Here is a 19,841-nt window from a genome sequence, read left to right as displayed (position 1 = left end):
CCAAGGAGCAAAAATTGCCATTGGTTATAAATAGGCAAATTAAAAAATATATATATAATAATAAAAAAGAAAGAGCCAAAGTATGAAAGCTAAAGAGTCAATTAGATTATGGAGACAATATTTTCAACATGAGAGGGATAAGATCATGTTATTAAGTTGGCAAGAAAATGCCCTTGAAATGGGGATTCCAATTAGTGAAGAGAAAAAAACAACAACAATGGGCTACGTAGTTCAATGGCTGGCCTTGCATTGACAGAGACAGAAGATGACGAATTGGACAATTTGACCAGGTCGGCTAGGATTCCGACTGCACCTGTAGCATTGTCTGCACTAATTCCAGAACCACCAGAGTATCATAATTTATATCCAGTCACTGCTCCCCAGATTCAAATCATGCCAGCCTCTCCAGTCCCTTTGGTACCATCTTCACTGTCTGAGAGAGAAGGGGGGGCTCTGTTCCACAAACCCAATTAGCTCTAGGACCCGATCTCGGACAGCGAGAGAAGGGCCTGATCCTAACCAGAAACAATCAAGCATGCCACCTAAATCCCTTCAGACCGATAAGGGGGAACAGAAAACTCCGAGAACAAAGGGAGAGGAAAGGGATGGTTCTGAGGAGAAGGAGCTCCCTCTAGTGACAGGGAGGGACATCGAAGTCTTGGAAGAGCCAGAGGAAATAGCTAGAGTGCCCCCTGATGAGACTCTGAGACAGTTGCCGATTAGGAAAATACCAAACCCTGACGCTGTGACGGCAGCCGCCCAGCCCACGATAGACGTTTATTTCCCATGGAGACCCAGTGAGATGATGGCTATTATGGCGACAATCCCAGACAGTAAAAAATCTCCTGCTGCTTTCGCGGATCACCTGAGAACTACCATCTCAATTTATCAAGCTGATTCTAGGGACCTCTGGGCCCTAGTCCAGCAGGTTTTAACCCCAGCAGAGTACCGCAATCATCTTAATCACTTGAATTATGCTAGCCACGCCGCACTTCAGCAAGCCCATACGTTGGACGATGATAGACGGACACAGATCCTGAATGCGTTGAATGTCACATTTCAAAAGCCCATAAACATCTCTGCTATCTTAGACCTCAAACCTAAAAAGATTGAAGAGCCAGAGGAATTTCTGGAACGTTTTAATGAAATCTACCGTGGGCAGTCAGGCAACTTGCCATATCAAAATGGTCAGAATTCCCCTCAATATTGTGCTATGTTCATGCATTGCCTACCACCTTCCGTGGCTACTGCTGTGAAATGTAATAACATGAATTGGACAGAGAACGACCCTTCCCAGATGGCAAGGGCAGTCAGATTTTATTGAAAGGAGGGTGTAGGCCAGGAAGGAGGCTCAGTTACAAAGATTAAGACTGAGTATGTAATGAAAAAGGATGATCTGAGACCCCCAACAAGCGGCAGAAACGGTGGCTTACCAGCTGGAACCCCAATATTGTGACTTTGGGTGGGTGGATCAGCAAGGGGGAGGATATCAAACCCACCCAAATGGACCCTCAGCTCCTCTTCATGGCCCACCGTATGCAACAACAGCTTTACAACCGCCGCCCCCTCTGAGGGGCCATTGGTCTACTGGGAGAAAAGGACGGGGCAGATATAGAGGGAACAATACATGTTTTAATTGCGGCCGTGCAGATCACTGGCAACAGGAATGCCCCTTTAAAAGACGGGCAGCAGAAGGAGACTATCCGACCCAAAGGAGGGGGTACCCACCAAGGGGAGGACACACGAGATACACTGACTTCTCCCAGGCAAACCCTTTCACAGCACAGGATTGACTAGCTAATTTAGTCATAAGGACTCTCCAATCGGACAGGGAACCTATTATTTCTCTGCAGATAGGAGATCAACATCACTCATTTGTAATCGACACTGGAGCAGCCATGTCTTCTGTGCAATCAGAACTTCGACTACCACTATCCGACCACACGCAGCATTTGTCGGGGTTCCAAGGACAGGTGTGTGAGTATCCTATTTCTGAACCTGTGACAGTCACTTACGAGAATAAGTCTGCAGATCATCAGTTTGTAGTGACTACTGGATTGGACTGTAAATTGTTGGCCCGAGATTTACTGTGTATCTTCCAGCTACAGCTAGAGTGCGGAGACGAAGGGATAACGGTTCAATCATGGAGGATGAGACAACAGTGCTATATTTCGATCACCACCCCAGTGGTGGAGAAAATACTTAGTGCATTCACCCTATCCATGCCTCTCATGATCTTATTCACCTCTATAAAGTCACCCCTCAGTCTCTTACGCTTCAAAGAAAAAAGTCCCAGCCAGTCCAATCTCTCCCTGTAACTCAGTCCCTTGAGTCCTGGCAACAGCCTTGTGAATCTCTTCTGCCCTCGTTCCATGATGTGGAGATGCCGGCGTTGGACTGGGGTGAGCACAGCAAGTCTTACAACACCAGGTTAAAGTCCAACAGGTTTGTTTCGATGTCACTAGCTTTCGGAGCGCTGATCCTTCCTCAGGTGAATGAAGAGGTATGTTCCAGAAATACATATATAGACAAAGGCAAAGATGCCAAACAATGCTTGGAATGCGAGCATTAGCAGGTGATTAAGTCTTTACAGATCCAGAGAGATGGGTAACCCCAGGTTAAAGAGGTGTGAATTGTCTCAAGCCAGGACAGTTGGTAGGATTTTGCAAGCCCAGGCCAGATGGTGGGGGATGAATGTAATGCGACATGAATCCAAGGTCCCGGTTCAGGCCGTATTCATGTGTGCGGAACTAGGCTCTAAGTTTCTGTTCGCCAATTCTGCGTTGTCGCGCGTCCTGAAGGCCGCCTTGGAGAACGCTTACCCGGAGATCAGAGGTTGAATGCCCTTGACTGCGGAAGTGTTCCCCGACTGGAAGGGAACATTCCTGCCTGGTGATTGTCGCGCGATGTCCGTTCATCCGTTGTCGCAGCGTCTGCCAATATAAGGTCTCGCCAATGTACCACGCTTCGGGACATTCTTTCCTGCAGCGTATGAGGTAGACAACGTTGGCCGAATCGCACAAGTATGTACCGCCTACCTGGTGGGTGGTGTTCTCACGTGTAATGATGGTACCCATGTCGATGATCTGGCACGTCTTGCAGAGATTGCCATGGCAGGGCTGTGTGGTGTCGTGGTCACTGTTCTGAAGGCTGGGTAGTTTGCTGCAAACAATTGTTTGTTTGAGGTTATGCAGTTTGAAGGCAAGTAGTGGGGGTGTGGGGATGACCTTGGCAAGATGTTCATCTTCATCGATGACGTGTTGAAGGCTGTGAAGAAGATGTCGTAATTTCTCTGCTCCGGGGAAGTACTGGACGACGAAGGGTATTCTGTCGGTTGTGTCCCGTGTTTGTCTTCTGAGGAGGTTGGTCCGGTTTTTCGCTGCGGCGCGTTGGAACTGTCGATCGATGAGTCGAGCGCCATATCCCGTTCGTACGAGGGCATCTTTCAGCATCTGTAGATGTCTGTTACACTCATCCTCATCTGAGCAGATCCTGTGTATACAGAGGACGTGTCCATAGGGGATGGCTTCTTTAATGTGTTTCGTGTGGAAGCTGGAGAAGTGGAGCATCATGAGCTTATCCGTGGGCTTGCGGTAAAGCAAAGTGCTGAGGTGACCGTCCTTGATGGAGACGAGTGTGTCCAAGAATACAACTGATTTTGGAAAGTAGTCCATGGTGAGTCTGATGGTGGGATGGAACTTATTGATGTCATCGTGTAGTCGTTTCAGTGATTCTTCGCCGTGGGTCCAAAGGAAAAAAATATCGATGTATCTGGTGTATAACGTCGGTTGAAGGTCCTGTGCGGTAAGTAGGTCTTGTTCAAACTTGTGCATGAAGATGTTGGCATATTGAGGTGCGAATTTGGTCCCCATGGCTGTTCCGTGTGTCTGGATGAAGAACTTGTTGTCGAAGGTGAAGACGTTGTGATCCAGAATGAAGCGGATGAGTTGTAGAATTGCGTTGGAGATTGGCAGTTGTCGGTGTTGAGTACTGAGGCTGTTGCAGCAATGCCGCCGTCATGGGGGATGCTGGTGTAGAGTGCCGAGAACTCCATTGTGACGAGGAATGTTCCTGGTTCAACTGGTCCATGGGTGCTGGGTTTCTGTAGGAAGTCCGTCGTATTGCGACAGAAGCTGGGGGTACCTTGTACGGTGGGTTTCAAGATGCCCTCGATGTAGCCAGAGAGAGTCTCACACAGGGTCCTATTGCCTGAAACGATAGGGCGGCCTGGTGTGTTGGCCTGTAGAGATCTCCAATGCGGGGAGTACGTGGGATGAGAGCTCGTAGGGTGATCTGAAGGTCTGGATCCAAGGTTTTGATCAGTCTGTTGAGTTGGCGGGTGTGTTCCTTGGTCGGATCTGCGGGTAACTGTCTGTAGTGTTCCTGGTTGTTGAGTTGTCGGTACACCTCTTTGCAGTAATCCGTTCTGTTCAGTATGACGGTGGCCCCTCCTTTGTCTGCTGGTTTGATGACGATGTTGCGGTTGGTCTTGAAAGCGCAGATGGCGTTGCGTTGCATTTGGGTGACGTTCGGGGCTGTCTTGTGAATGCGATTGATGAATTTGGCATTGACGGGACTCCTGACGGCTTGAGCATACATGTCAAGTCTAGGGCAGCGGTCTTCCGGAGGGGTCCAATTCGACTCTTTCCTCTTCGGTTGCCGCAACGCAGATCTCTCGGTCTGCTGTCCCGGTTCATTGGTAGTCTGCTTGGGTTCACTATTGGCCTCTTGTGGCCTGTGGAAGAACTCCCGGAGCCTCATTCGCCTGATGAATTCCTCCGAGTCTGCCGCGAGACTGATGGGGTCCATTTTGGTGGTGGTGCAGAAATTGAGCCCTCTGCTGAGGACTTCGATTTTGTCTGGTTGAAGGGTGTCGTCCGACAAGTCGACAATAGATTTCCCTGTATTGTTTTCTACTGTGGTACCGGGGAGGCTTGGTTGCTGCTGGTGGTGATGCCGAGTTTCTCAAGCTTCCCGTTCTTGGTGGCACAGTATTGTTGTCTCATCTGTTTGCCGGTGTTCCACAGCTGGTTTGCGATTGAGAATATGGCCTCTATCTTGGTTTCCAGGTTGCGTCGTCTGCTGTAGAGCTGGTGTACGAGGTGGTTGAGGAGCGTGAGAGAGGTGCGACGGCAGAGTCTCTCAGCGTAGTCTGTGTTGTAGGTCGACTTGAGTGGGTTTGTGATCTGTAGCCCTTTCGGGATCTTGTCTGCTTTCTTGTATCTTTGTAGAAACTTAATGTCAGTGTCTATATGCGCGATCTTCCTGGAGATCCTCTCCACTTTGAGCCGGCAGTTTGCGGTGTCGATGGTAGACATGATGTGGAGATGCCGGCGTTGGACTGGGGTGAGCACAGTAAGAAGTCTTACAACACCAGGTAAAAGTCCAACAGGTTTGTTTCAAATCACTAGCTTTCGGAGCGCTGCTCCGTCCTCAGGTGAATGAAGAGATAGGTTCCAGAAACATATCTCTCCAAAATCAGTTGCATTCTTGGACACACTCGTCTCCATCAAGGACGGTCACCTCAGCACTTCGCTTTACCTCAAACCCACGGATAACCTCACGATGCTCCACTTCTCCAGCTTCCACCCTAAACACATTAAAGAAGCCATCCCGTATGGACAAGCGCTCCGTATACACAGGATCTGCTCAGACGAGGAGGAGCATAACAGACATCTACCGACGCTGAAAGATGCCCTCGTACGAACATGATACGGCACTCGACTCATCGATTGACAGTTCCAACGCGCCGCAGCAAAAAACTGCACCAACCTCCTCAGAAGACAAACATGGGACACAACCGACAGAATACCCTTCGTCGTCCAGTACTTCCCCGGAGCAGAGAAATTACGACATCTTCTTCACAGCCTTCAACACGTCATCGATGAAGATGAACATCTTGCCAAGGTCATCCCCACACCCCCACTACTTGCCTTCAAACAACCGCGCAACCTCAAACAGACCATTGTTTGCAGCAAACTACCCAGTCTTCAGAACAGTGACCACGACACCACACAACCCTGCCATGGCAATCTCTGCAAGACGTGCCAGATCATCGACATTGGTACCACCATTACACGTGAGAACACCACCCACCAGGTAGGCGGTACATACTCGTGCGACTCGGCCAACGTTGTCTACCTCATACGCTGCAGGAAAGGATGTCCCGAAGCGTGGTACATTGCGAGACCATGCAGACGCTGCGACATCGAATGAACGGACATCGTGCGACAATCGCCAGGCAGGAATGTTCCCTTCCAGTCGGGGAACACTTCAGCAGTCAAGGGCATTCAGCCTCTGATCTCCGGGTGAGCGTTCTCCAAGGCGGCCTTCAGGACGCGCGACAATGCAGAATCGCCGAGCAGAAGCTTATAGCCAAGTTCCGCACACAGGAGTGCGGCCTCAACCGGGACTTGGGATTCATGTCGCATTACATTCATCCCCCACCATCTGGCCTGGGCTTGCGAAATCCCACCAACTGTCCTGGCTTGAGACAATTCACAGCTCTTTAACCTGGGGTTACCCCATCTCTGGATCGGAAAAGACTTAATTACCTGCAAATGCTCGCATTCCAAGCATTGTCTGGCATCTTTGACATTGTCTATATATGTTTCTGGAACCTACCTCTTCATTCGCCTGAGGAAGGAGCAGTGCTCCGAAAGCTAGTGATTTGAAACAAACTTGTTGGACTTTAATCTGGTGTTGTAAGAGTTCTCACTGTGCCCTCTCTCCCGTTTCATAACATCTTTCTACAGCAAGCCGACCAAAACTGAACACAATACTCCAGGTGCAGCCTCACCAACGTCCTGTGCAACTGCAACATGACTTCCCAACTCCTATACTCAATGTCCTGACTGAGGAAGGCCAGCATGCCAAAGCCTTCTTCACTGCCCTGTCTACCTGTGCCTCCACCTTTCGAGAACCGTGCACCTGAACTCCAAGGTCCCTCTGTTCCACGATACTCCCTAAGGTCCTACCATTCATCGTGAAAGTCCTACCTTGATTTGACTTTCCCAAAATGCAACACCTCACACTTCTCTGTATTGAACTGCATTCGCCATTTCTCGGCCCACGTCCCCAGCTGATCAAGATCCTGCTGCAGATTTATGATAACCTTCCTCGCTGTCTACAATACCATCTATTTTAGTGTCATTTGCAAACTTGCTGATCATGCCTTGTACATTCTCATCCAAGTCGTTGATAGAGATAACAAACAGCAATCGGTCCGGCACTGAGACCGAGACACACCACTAGTCACAGGCCTCCAGTCCGACAAGCATCCTTCCACCATCACCCTCTGCTTCCGATCACCCAGCTAATTGGATATCCAATTTGCCAGCTCTCCCTGGATTCCATGTGATCTAACCTTCCAAAGCAGCCTACCATGTGGAACTTTATCAAAGGCCTTACTGAAGTCCACATAGACTACGTCTACCTCCCTGCCCTCATCAACCTTCCTGGTCGCTTCATCAAGGAACTCTAACAAATTTGTAAGGCACGCACAAATCCGTGCTGAGTATTGCTGTCTTTCTAAATGCCTGTATGTTTTATCCCTCAGAATCCTCTCCAGTAACTTACCCACCACAAATGTGAGGCTTACCGGTCTATAATTCCCAGCTTTTTCTTTGCAGCCCTTCTTCAATAAGGGCACAACATTTGTTATCTTCCAGTCTTCTGGTACCTCACCCGTGGCTAACGATGATGCAAATATCTCAGCCAGGGCTCCCGCAATCTCTTATCCAGCCTCACGCAGTGTTCTTGGATATACCTGGTCAGGACCAGGAGATTATCCACCATCATACATTTTAATAAGTCCATCACCTCCTCTACTGTATTGCGAACTGTCCCCAATATATCACCATTAACCTTCCCAGGTTCCCAAGTCTTCATGTCTTTCTCCACGGTTAACGCAGAGGAGAAATATTCATTGAGAACCTCGCCCATCTCCTGCGGGTCCACACATATGTGTCCACTTAGGTCCATGAGGGATCCCATTCTCTCTCGAGATATTCTTTTTCCTTTAATATACTTAAAGAGTCCATTTGGATTCACCTTAATCCTCTCGGCCAAAGCTACCTCATGCCCCCTTTTTGCCCTGCTAATTTCCTTCTTGAGAATACTTCTGTATCTCCTGTAGACCCCCAGGGAATCCCTTGATTCCAGCTGCGTGTACCTGAGCCATGCCTCCTTCTTTTTCCTGGCCAAAACCTCAATATATTTTGTCATCCAGGATTCCCTACTCCTGCCAGCCTTGCCCTTTACCCTAACAGGAATATATAGACCCTGCACTCCAGCTCTTTCACTTTTAAAGGCCTCCCACTTGCCGGAGGTCCCTTTGCCCTCAAACACGCTACTCCAATCAACCCTTGCAAGCTCCTGTCTAATTCCATCAAAATTCGCCTGGCCCCAATTGAGAACTTGCACCTGTGAACTGTGTCCTTTTCCATAACTAATTTAAAATTAATAGAACTATGGTCACTGGTAAATAAATAAATATCCTGGCCGCGAGGTTTGCTAGTGTCACACGGGAGGGTTTAAACTAGTATGACAGGGGGGTGGGTACCGGAGCAATAGGTCAGAAGGTGAAAACATTGAGGGAGAACTAGGGGATAGGGCCACTATGGCTCTGAGGAAGACCAGGCAGGGAGATGTTGCTGAAAACAGCGGGACTGGTGGCCTGAAGTGCATATGTTTAATGCAAGAAGTATAACAGGTAAGGCAGATGAACCGAGAGCTTGGATTAGTACTTGGAACTATGATGTTGTTGCCATTACAGAGACCTGGTTGAGGGAAGGACAGGATTGGCAGCTAAACGTTCCAGGATTTAGATGTTTCAGGTGGGATAGAGTGGGATGTAAAAGGGGTGGAGGAGTTGCACTACTGGTTAGGGAGAATATCACAGCAGTACTGCGGGAGGACACCTCAGAAGGCAGCGAGGCTATATGGGTAGGGATCAGGAATAAGAAGGGTGCAGTCACAATGTTGGGGGTATACTACAGGCCTCCCAACAGCCAGCGGAGATAGAGGAGCAAATAGGTAGACAGAATTGGAAAGGAGGAAAAGCAACAGGGTTATTGCGATGGGAGACTTTAACTTCCCCAATATTGACTGGGACTCACTTAGTGCTACGGACTTGGATGGGGCAGAGTTTGTAAGGAGCAGCCAGGAGGGCTTCTTAAAACAATATGTAGATAGTCCAACTAGGGAACGGCTGACTGGACCTGGTATTGGGGAATGAGTCCGGCCAGTTGGTAGAAGTTTCAGTAGGGGAGCATTTCGGGAACAGTGACCACAATTCAGTAAGTTTTAAAGTGCTGGTGGACAAGGATAAGAGTGGTCCGAGGGTGTATGTGCTAAATTGGGGGAAGGCTAATTATAACAATATTAGGCAGGAACTGAAGAACATAGATTTGGGGGCGGATGTTTGAGGGTAAATCAACATCTGATATGAGGGAGGCTTTCAAATGTCAGTTGAAAGGAATTCAGGACCGGCATGTTCCTGTGAGGAAGAAGGATAAATGTGGCAAATTTTGGGAACCTTGGATAACGAGAGATATTGTAGGCCTCATCAAAAAGAAAAAGGAGGCATTTGTCAGGGCTAAAAGGCTGGGAACAGATGAAGCCTGTGTGGAATATAAGGAAAGTAGGAAGGAACTTAAGCAAGGAGTCAGGAGGGCTAGAAGGGGTCACGAAAAGTCATTGGCAAATAGGGTTAAGGAAAATCCCAAGGCTTTTTACACGTACATAAAAAGCAAGAGGGTAGCCAGGGAAAGGGTTGGCCCACTGAAGGATAGGCAAGGGAATCTATGTGTGGAGCCAGAGGAAATGGGCGAGGTACTAAATGAATACTTTGCATCAGTATTCACCAAAGAGAAGGAATTGGTAGATGTTGAGTCTGGAGAAGGGTATGTAGATAGCCTGGGTCACATTGAGATCCAAAAGGACGAGGTGTTGGGCGTCTTGAAAAATATTAAGGTGGGTAAGTCCCCAGGGCCTGATGGGATCTACCACAGAATACTGAAGGAGGCAAGAGAGGAAATTGCTGAGGCTTCGACATAAATCTTTGGATCCTCGCTGTCTTCAGGTGATGTCCCGGAGGACTGGAGAATAGCCAATGTTGTTCCTTTATTTAATGAAAATGAAATGAAATGAAAATGAAAATGAAAATCGCTTATTGCCACAAGTAGGCTTCAAATGAAGTTACTGTGAAAAGCCCCTAGTCGCCACATTCCGGTGCCTGTTCGGGGAGCAAGGATAACCCAGGAAACTACAGGCCGGTAAGCCTTACATCAGTGGTAGGGAAATTACTGGAGAGAATTCTCCGAGACAGGATCTACTCCCAATTGGAAGCAAGTGGTCGTATTAGCGAGAGACAACACAGTTTTGTGAAGGGGAGGTCGTGTCTCACTAACTTGATAGAGTTTTTCGAGGAGATCACAAAGATGATTGATGCAGGTTGGGCAGTGGATGTTGACTATATGGACTTCAGTAAGGCCTTTGACAAGGTCGCTCATGGCAGACTGGTACAAAAGGTGAAGTCACACGGGATCAGAGATGAGCTGGCAAGATTGATGCAGAACTGGCTAGGTCATAGAAGGCAGAGAGTAGCAATGGAAGGGTGCTTTTCTGATTGGAGGACTGTGACTAGTGGTGTTCCTCAGGGATCAGTGCTGGGACCTTCACTGTTCGTAGTATACATAAATGATATGGAGGAAAATGTAACTGGTCTGATTAGTAAGTTTGTGGACGACACAAAGGTTGGTGGAATTGTGGATAGCGATGAGGACTGTCGGAGGATACGGCAGGATTTAGATCGTTTGGAGACTTGGGCGGAGAGATGGCAGATGGAGTTTAATCCGGACAAATGTGAGGTAATGCATTTTGGAATGTCTAATGCAGGTAGGGAATATACAGTGAATGGTAGAACCCTCAAGAGCATTGACAGTCAGAGAGATCGAGGTGTACAGGTCCACAGGTCACTGAAAGGGGCAACACGGGTGGAGAAGGTAGTCAAGCAGGCATACGGCATGCTTGCCTTCATTGGCCGGGGCATAGAGTATAGAAATTGGCAAGTCATGTTGCAGCTGTATAGAACCATAGTTAGGCCACACTTGGAGTATAATGTTCAATTCTGGTCACCACACTACCAGAAGGATGTGGAGGCTTTAGAGAGGGTGCAGAAGAGATTTACCAGGGTGTTGCCTGGTATGGAGGGCATTAGTTGTGAGGAGCGGTTGAATAAACTCGGTTTGTTCTCACTGGAATGAAGGAAGTTGAGGGGCGACCTGATAGAGGTCTACAGAATTATGAGGGGCATAGACAGAGTGGATTGTCAGAGACTTTTTCCCAGGGTAGAGGGGTCAATTACTAGGGGGCATAGGCTTAAGGTGCGGGAGGCAAGGTTTCGAGGAGATGTACGAGGTGAGTATTTTACACAGAGGGTAGTGGGTGCCTGGAACTCGCTGCAGGAGGAGGTGGTGGAAGCAGGGACGATAGTGACATTTAAGGGGCATCTTGACAAATACATGAATAGGATGGGAATAGAGGGATACGGACCCCGGAAGTGTAGAAGATTGTAGTTTAGACGGGCAGCACGGTCGGCACGGGCTTGGAGGGCCTAATGGTTTGTTCCTGTGCTGTACTTTTCTTTGTTCTTTGGTCCTAAAGTGGTCCCCCACCATCACCTCAGTCACTTCCTCTACCTCCCTTTTCAAATAGTGGGGTTACATTAGCTACCTTCCAATCTGCAGGAACTGTTCCAGAGTCTATAGAATGCTCGAAGATGGCCACCAATGCATCCACTATTTCTACAGCCACTTCGTCAAGTACTCTGGGATGTAGATTATCAGGCCCTGGGGATTTATCAGCCTTCAATCCCATTCATTTCCCCAACACTATTTCTCTACTGATATTGATCTCCAAATGTTCACCAACATTTCTGGTATCTTTTGTGTCCTCATTTGTGAAGACAGAACTAAAATATGTATTTAGTTGTTCAGCCATTTCTTTGCTCCTTATAAACATTCCCCTGTTTCTGACTGTAAAGGACCTACATTTGTCTTCACCAATCATTTTTTCTTCACATATCGATAGAAACTTTTACAGTCAGTTTTTATGTTCCCTGTAAGCTTACTCTATTTTCCCCTTCTTAATCAATCCCTTGGCCCTCCTTTGCTGAATTCTAAACTGCCCCCAATCCTCAGATCTGTTGTTTTTCTTGGCCAATTTGTATGCTGCTTCCCTGGATCGAATACTATCCCTAATTTCCCTTGTAAGCCATGATTATTGCCAACTCACGCCTCATTTCATCGTAGTTATGATTGTTAAGATTCAGCACCCTAGTCTCAGAATCAACTACTTCACTCTCCATCTTGATGAAAAATTCTGTGATATTATGGTCACTCATCCCCAAGGGGTCTCGCACAACTAGATTGGCAATGATTCCCTTCTCATTGCACAGTACCCAGTCTAGGATGACCTTCTTTCTAGCTGGTTTCTCAACGTATTTGTCCAGAAACCATCCCGTATACACTCCAGGAACTCCTCCTCTATGTAATTGTGGTTAATTTGATTTGCCCAATCTACATGCAGATTAAAATCACCCATAATTACAGATGTTCTTTTATCGCGTGCATTTCTAAATTCCTGTTTAATGTCATTCCCAACATTATGACAGTTTGGGAGTCTTTATACGATGTCAACTCGCGATTCTTGCCCCATGGCGTTTCCCGGCTCTATCCTTACAGATTCCACATTGTCGGAGCTAATATCCTCCCTCATAATTTGTTAATTTCCTCTTTAGCCAGCACTGCAACCCCACCACCTTTTCCTTTTCCGGAGTACCCCTGGACATTCAGTTCCCATCCCTGGTCACCCTGCAGCCATGTCTCCGTCATTCCAACTATATGTCAGACCTGTTTATATCTATTTGCGCGATTAGTTCATCCACTTTATTCCAAATGCGCCGTGCATTAAGGCACAAAGCCTTCAGGTTTGTCTTTTTAACATTACTTGTCTTGCTCCCAATATTTTTCACTCTGGCCCTGTTTGAATCTGGCCCTGCTATCACTTTTTATTATTCCCCTTTCTGTGTTTTGTTTTTGTTCTTGATTCCTCCTCCTCTGACTCCTTGCGTATGTTCCCATCCCCCTGCCATTTTAGTTTAAACCCTCCCCAGTGACCAGTGGGGTACTTTAGGGATCTGAACTATGACCCCAACTGTTCACATTATTTATTAATGATTTGGACGAGGGAACTAAATGTTTAACTCCAAATTTGCAGATAATAACAATAATAATCGCTTGTCACGAGTCGGCTTCAATGAAGTTACTGTGAAAAGCCCCGAGTAGGGGCCCCTAGATGATACAAAGTTGGGTGGGAGGGTGAGCTGTGAGGAGGATGCAGAGATGCTTCAGTGGGATTTGGACAGGCTGAGTGAGTGGGCACATGCACGGCAGATGCAGTATAATGTGGATAAATGTGAGGTTATCCACTTCGGTAGCAAAAATAGAAAGAGAGATTATTATTTGAACGGGTGTAAATTGAGAGAGGTGGATACTCAGCGAGACCTTGGTGTCCCTGTGCATCAGTCGCTGAAAGTACAGCAGGCAGTAAAGAAGGAAGTGGTATGTTGGCCTTCACAGTGAGAGGATTGGAGTATAGGAATAGAGATGTTTTATTGCAATTGTATCGGGTATTGGTGAGGCCACAGCTGGAGTATTGTGTTCAGTTTTGGTGTCCCTATCTGAGGAAGGATGTTCTCGCTATGGAGGGAGAGCAGCAAAGGTTTCCCAGGCTGATTCCTGGGATGGCGGGACTGTCACATGAGGAGAGACTAAGTCAGTTAGGATTATATTTGTTGGAGTTTAGAAGAGTGAGAGGGGATCTCACAGAAACTTATAAAATTCTAACAGGATTAGACAGGGTAGATTCAGGAAGAATGTTCCCGATGGTGGGAGTGTCCGGAACTCGGGGTCATAGTTTGATAAGAATAACCTTTTAGGACTGAGGTGAGGAGAAATTTCTTCACCCAGAGAGCGACTAAGCAAGCCATTCAGTCCAAGGGCAATTAGGGATGGGCAATAAACGCTGGCCCAGTCGGTGCCACACACATCCCGTGACAAAATACATTTAAGAAACAAATGAGAAATAGAAAGGAGCGATCATTGAGGGATAGCAGAGGTAATGGTGCAGGAGCAGGGTGACAGGCCATTGCAAATGAGACTCTGGTAATAATAATAATAATAATAATAATAATAATAATAATCGCTTATTGTCACAAATAGGCTTCAAATGAAGTTACTGTGAAAAGCCCCTAGTCGCCACATTCCGACGCCTGTTCGGGGAGGCTGGTACGGGAATTGAACCCGCGCTGCTCCCTTGTTCTGCATTACAAGCCAGCTGTTTAGCCCGCTGTGCTAAACAAGCCCCGATGATAAGATAGATAGGAAAGAAAGTCAGTGAGAGCCGCCCCACCCAGCTGGGTGAAATATATTTTCGAGCGCTGTTGTTCGTGTATCATCCGAACAGATGGCAACTGGTTTTCACACAGCATGACCCCACAGAAACAATAATCTGCTTTAGACTGAGGGTTAAATATTGGATCAGGACATTGAGGGCAGCTCCTCGGCTCTCGAATGCAGAACGTGGGACCTTTTACACACATTACGGTAGCACGGTGGTTAGCACTGTGGCTTCACAGCTCCAGGGTCCCAGGTTCGATTCCGGCTTGGGTCACTGTCTGTGCGGAGTCTGCACATCCTCCCCGTGTCTGCGTGGGTTTCCTCCGGGTGCTCCGGTTTCCTCCCAAAGATGTGCAGGTTAGGTGGATTGGCCGTGATAAATTGCCCTTAGCGTCCAAAATGGTTAGAAGGGGTTATTGGGTTACGGGGGGAGGGTAGAAGTGAGGGCTTAAGTGGGTCGGTGCAGACTCGATGGGCCGAATGGCCTCCTTCTGCACTGTACGTTCTATCTGAGGAAGCAAACCGTGCCTCAGCTTAATGTCCCATTAGAAAGACGCCATTTTCATCAGTGTAGCACTCCCTCAGTACTGACTCTCTGACAGTGTAGCACTCCCTCAGTACTGACCCTCTGACAGTGCAGCACTCCCTCAGTACTGACCCTCTGACAGTGCAGCGCTCCCTCAGTACTGACCCTCTGACAGTACAGCGCTCCCTCAGTACTGACCCTCTGACAGTGCAGCACTCCCTCAGTACTGACCCTCTGACAGTGCGGCACTCCCTCAGTACTGACCCTCTGACAGTGCGGCACTCGCTCAGTACTGACCCTCTGACAGTGCGGCACTCCCTCAGTACTGACCCTCTGACAGTGCAGCACTCCCTCAGTTCTGACACTCTGACAGTGCAGCACTCCCTCAGTACTGACCCTCTGACAGTGCAGCGCTCCCTCAGTACTGACCCTCTGACAGTGCAGCACTCCCTCAGTACTGACCCTCTGACAGTGCAGCTCTCCCTCAGTACTGACCCTCTGACAGTGCAGCACTCCCTCAGTACTGACCCTCTGACAGTGCAGCACTCCCTCAGTACTGACCCTCTGACAGTGCAGCGCTCCCTCAGTACTGACCCTCTGACAGTGCAGCACTCCCTCAGTACTGACCCTCTGACAGTACAGCGCTCCCTCAGTACTGACCCTCTGACAGTGCAGCACTCCCTCAGTACTGACTCTCTGACAGTACAGCGCTCCCTCAGTACTGACCCTCTGACAGTGCAGCACTCCCTCAGTACTGACCCTCTGACAGTGCAGCGCTCCCTCAGTACTGACCCTCTGACAGTGCAGCACTCCCTCAGTACTGACCCTCTGACAGTGCAGCTCTCCCTCAGTACTGACCCTCTGACAGTGCAGCACTCCCTCAGTACTGACCCTCTGACAGTGCAGCACTCCCTCAGTACTGACCCTCTGACAGTGCAGCGCTCCCTCAGTACTGACCCTCTGACAGTGCAGCACTCCCTCAGTACTGACCCTCTGACAGTACAGCGCTCCCTCAGTACTGACCCTCTGACAGTGCAGCACTCCCTCAGTACTGACCCTCTGACAGTACAGCGCTCCCTCAGTACTGACCCTCTGACAGTGCAGCACTCCCTCAGTACTGACCCTCTGACAGTGCAGCACTCCCTCAGTACTGACCCTCTGACAGTGCAGCGCTCCCTCAGTACTGACACTCTGACAGTGCAGCACTCCCTCAGTACTGACCCTCTGACAGTACAGCGCTCCCTCAGTACTGACCCTCTGACAGTGCAGCACTCCCTCAGTACTGACCCTCTGACAGTGCAGCACTCCCTCAGTACTGACCCTCTGACAGTGCGGCACTCCCTCAGTACTGACCCTCTGACAGTGCGGCACTCGCTCAGTCCTGACCCTCTGACAGTGCGGCACTCCCTCAGTACTGACCCTCCGACAGTGCAGCACTCCCTCAGTTCTGACCCTCTGACAGTGCAGCACTCCCTCAGTACTGACCCTCTGACAGTGCAGCACTCCCTCAGTACTGACCCTCTGACAGTGCAGCACTCCCTCAGTACTGACCCTCTGACAGTGCAGCGCTCCCTCAGTACTGACCCTCTGACAGTGCAGCACTCCCTCAGTACTGACCCTCTGACAGTGCAGCGCTCCCTCAGTACTGACCCTCTGACACTGCAGCACTCCCTCAGTACTGACCCTCTGACAGTGCGGCACTCCCTCAGTACTGACCCTCTGACAGTGCAGCACTCCCTCAGTACTGACCCTCTGACAGTGCAGCACTCCCTCAGTACTGACCCTCTGACAGTGCAGCGCTCCCTCAGTACTGACCCTCTGACAGTGCGGCACTCGCTCAGTACTGACCCTCTGACAGTGCGGCACTCCCTCAGTACTGACCCTCTGACAGTGCAGCACTCCCTCAGTTCTGACCCTCTGACAGTGCAGCACTCCCTCAGTACTGACCCTCTGACAGTGCAGCGCTCCCTCAGTACTGACCCTCTGACAGTGCAGCACTCCCTCAGTACTGACCCCCTGACAGTGCAGCACTCCCTCAGTACTGACCCTCTGACAGTGCAGCACTCCCTCAGTACTGACCCTCTGACAGTGAAGCACTCCCTCAGTACTGACCCTCTGACAGTGCAGCACTCCCTCAGTACTGACCCTCTGACAGTGCAGCACTCCCTCAGTACTGACCCTCTGACAGTGCAGCACTCCCTCGGTACTGCACTTGGAGTGTCAGAATGGATGAGAGTTTGGGGGTTAAAATTAGACTCTATCCCAGGGACAGCAGTTTGTGTGTTCGCAATGTGGAAGGTCAGTCCACATCACAGCTGCGACCCGCACACCTGGTTGAATAGCCATCCTGGAGATGGTGTTGAGGTTCTTGTAGAAGGGGTGATCAGACAGTTCGGCCTCCGAGGAGCAGTTTGGGAAGGAGACTGACACGCAGCAAGAACAAGAGGTTGTTGAGAGTCTCACACAGGAGGCACCCAAAGGGTTAAAATGTTCAATAAATATTCCCTGGCGAGGAAAGCACAGCCCCACAAGGGATCCGAAAGCTGGGAGTGGAACAGGAGCAAATCAAAAACACATTCGTTAAACTTACCTTGTCCGTCTGCCTGGCTCACCCACAACATTCCCTGTGTGAAGGCGGTTCCTGGGAATTCAGTGCCAGTGTCCTGGGAAAAGTGAGAGGTTTGAGAGGTGAGGAGGGGAGCCAAGGAACAGTTGTGAGTGGAAGGGTTCAGTCCCTCCTTCTGTGTACCATCGAGCCAGGGGGAAGTGTGCCTCTCCTCAATCCTGCTGCTAGTCTGGAGGCGTGCTGCAGACCCTGTTCCTCCACTCACTCACCCACCCTCACTCACCCTCACACTGAGGGGCAGCCAGCCCTCCACTCACCCACCCTCACTCACCCTCACACTGAGGCAGCCAGCCCTCCACTCACTCACCCTCACACTGAGGGGCAGCCAGCCCTCCACTCACCCACCCTCACACTGAGGGGCAGCCAGCCCTCCACTCACTCACCCTCACACTGAGGGGCAGCCAGCCCTCCACTCACTCACCCTCACACTGAGGGGCAGCGAGCCCTCCACTCACTCACCCTCACACTGAGGGGCAGCGAGCCCTCCACTCACTCACCTCCACTCACTCACCCTCACACTGAGGGGCAGCCAGCCCTCCACTCACTCACCTCCACTCACTCACCCTCACACTGAGGGGCAGCAGCCCTCCACTCACTCACCTCCACTCACTCACCCTCACACTGAGGGGCAGCCAGCCCTCCACTCACTCCCCTCCACTCACTCACCCTCACACTGAGGGGCAGCCAGCCCTCCACTCACTCCCCTCCACTCACCCACCCTCACACTGAGGGGCAGCCAGCCCTCCACTCACCCACCTCCACTCACTCCCCTCCACTCACCCACCCTCACACTGAGGGGCAGCCAGCCCTCCACTCACTCCCCTCCACTCACTCACCCTCACACTGAGGGGCAGCCAGCCCTCCACTCACTCACCTCCACTCACCCACCTCCACTCACTCACCCTCACACTGAGGGGCAGCGAGCCCTCCACTCACTCACCTCCACTCACTCACCTCCACTCACTCACCTCCACTCACTCACCCTCACACTGAGGGGCAGCGAGCCCTCCACTCACTCACCTCCACTCACCCACCCTCACACTGAGGGGCAGCCAGCCCTCCACTCACTCACCTCCACTCACCCACCTCCACTCACCCACCCTCACACTGAGGGGCAGCCAGCCCTCCACTCACTCACCTCCACTCACTCACCCTCACACTGAGGGGCAGCCAGCCCTCCACTCACTCACCTCCACTCACTCACCCTCACACTGAGGGGCAGCCAGCCCTCCACTCACCCACCTCCACTCACTCACCCTCACACTGAGGGGCAGCGAGCCCTCCACTCACTCACCTCCACTCACCCACCCTCACACTGAGGGGCAGCCAGCCCTCCACTCACTCACCTCCACTCACCCACCTCCACTCACCCACCCTCACACTGAGGGGCAGCCAGCCCTCCACTCACTCACCTCCACTCACTCACCCTCACACTGAGGGGCAGCCAGCCCTCCACTCACTCACCTCCACTCACTCACCCTCACACTGAGGGGCAGCCAGCCCTCCACTCACCCACCTCCACTCACACACCTCCACTCACCCACCTCCACTCACTCACCCTCAGACTGAGAGGCAGCCAGCCCTCCACTCACCCACCTCCACTCACCCACCCTCAGACTGAGAGGCAGCCAGCCCTCCACTCACTCACCCTCACACTGAGGGGCAGCCTGCCCTCCACTCACTCACCTCCACTCACCCACCCTCAGACTGAGGAGGCAGCAGCGTTCCCTGTGAGGAGCCGAGTCCGGCAGCACAAACTAACTGCTTCAAAACTGATTTCCCCCAACCAGCCCCTCCTGATTCAAGCCCCTCTCCTGGAGTTAACCCTTTCACTGCTCCAGCACCACAGCTGTCAGAAGATGCAGTAATGCTCACACACTCACTCACACCCACTCACACACTCACTCACACACATACTCACACTCACTCACACACATACTCACACTCACTCACACACATACTCACACCCACTCACACACATACTCACACTCACTCTCACACACTCACACACATACTCACACTCACTCACACACATGCTCACACTCACTCTCACACACATACTCACACCCACTCACACACATGCTCACACCCACTCACACAAACTCACACACATACTCACACCCACTCACACAAACTCACACACATACTCACACCCACTCACACAAACTCACACACATACTCACACACACTCACACCCACTCACACACTCACTCACACCCACTCACAC

The 19,841-nt window shown here is 50.3% G+C and overlaps 1 protein-coding gene across 3 annotated transcripts in view; it reads right to left on the bottom strand.

The window, feature by feature from the left end:
* The window catches only part of LOC140409341 (heat shock 70 kDa protein 12B-like), a 244,519-nt gene extending 225,123 nt beyond the window's left edge, over positions 1-19,396 (bottom strand). For 2 of the 3 annotated variants that reach the window (XM_072497755.1, XM_072497757.1), the window contains exons 1-2: positions 19,315-19,396; positions 17,579-17,651 (exon numbers count right to left, since the gene is read on the bottom strand). The gene's annotated coding sequence lies outside the window, so the exon portion shown is untranslated. Of the gene's footprint in view, positions 1-17,578; positions 17,723-19,314 lie in introns of those variants that run through there. The other variant, XM_072497756.1, reaches the window with a different exon arrangement.
* Positions 19,397-19,841: the final 445 nt, after the last annotated feature.

The sequence above is a fragment of the Scyliorhinus torazame genome, chromosome 3 (genome assembly GCF_047496885.1).
Source record: "Scyliorhinus torazame isolate Kashiwa2021f chromosome 3, sScyTor2.1, whole genome shotgun sequence".
NCBI classification, from domain to species: Eukaryota; Metazoa; Chordata; class Chondrichthyes; order Carcharhiniformes; family Scyliorhinidae; genus Scyliorhinus; species Scyliorhinus torazame.
Note: the sequence above shows the minus strand (reverse complement) of the source record. Positions and strands in the feature narration are given on the sequence as shown.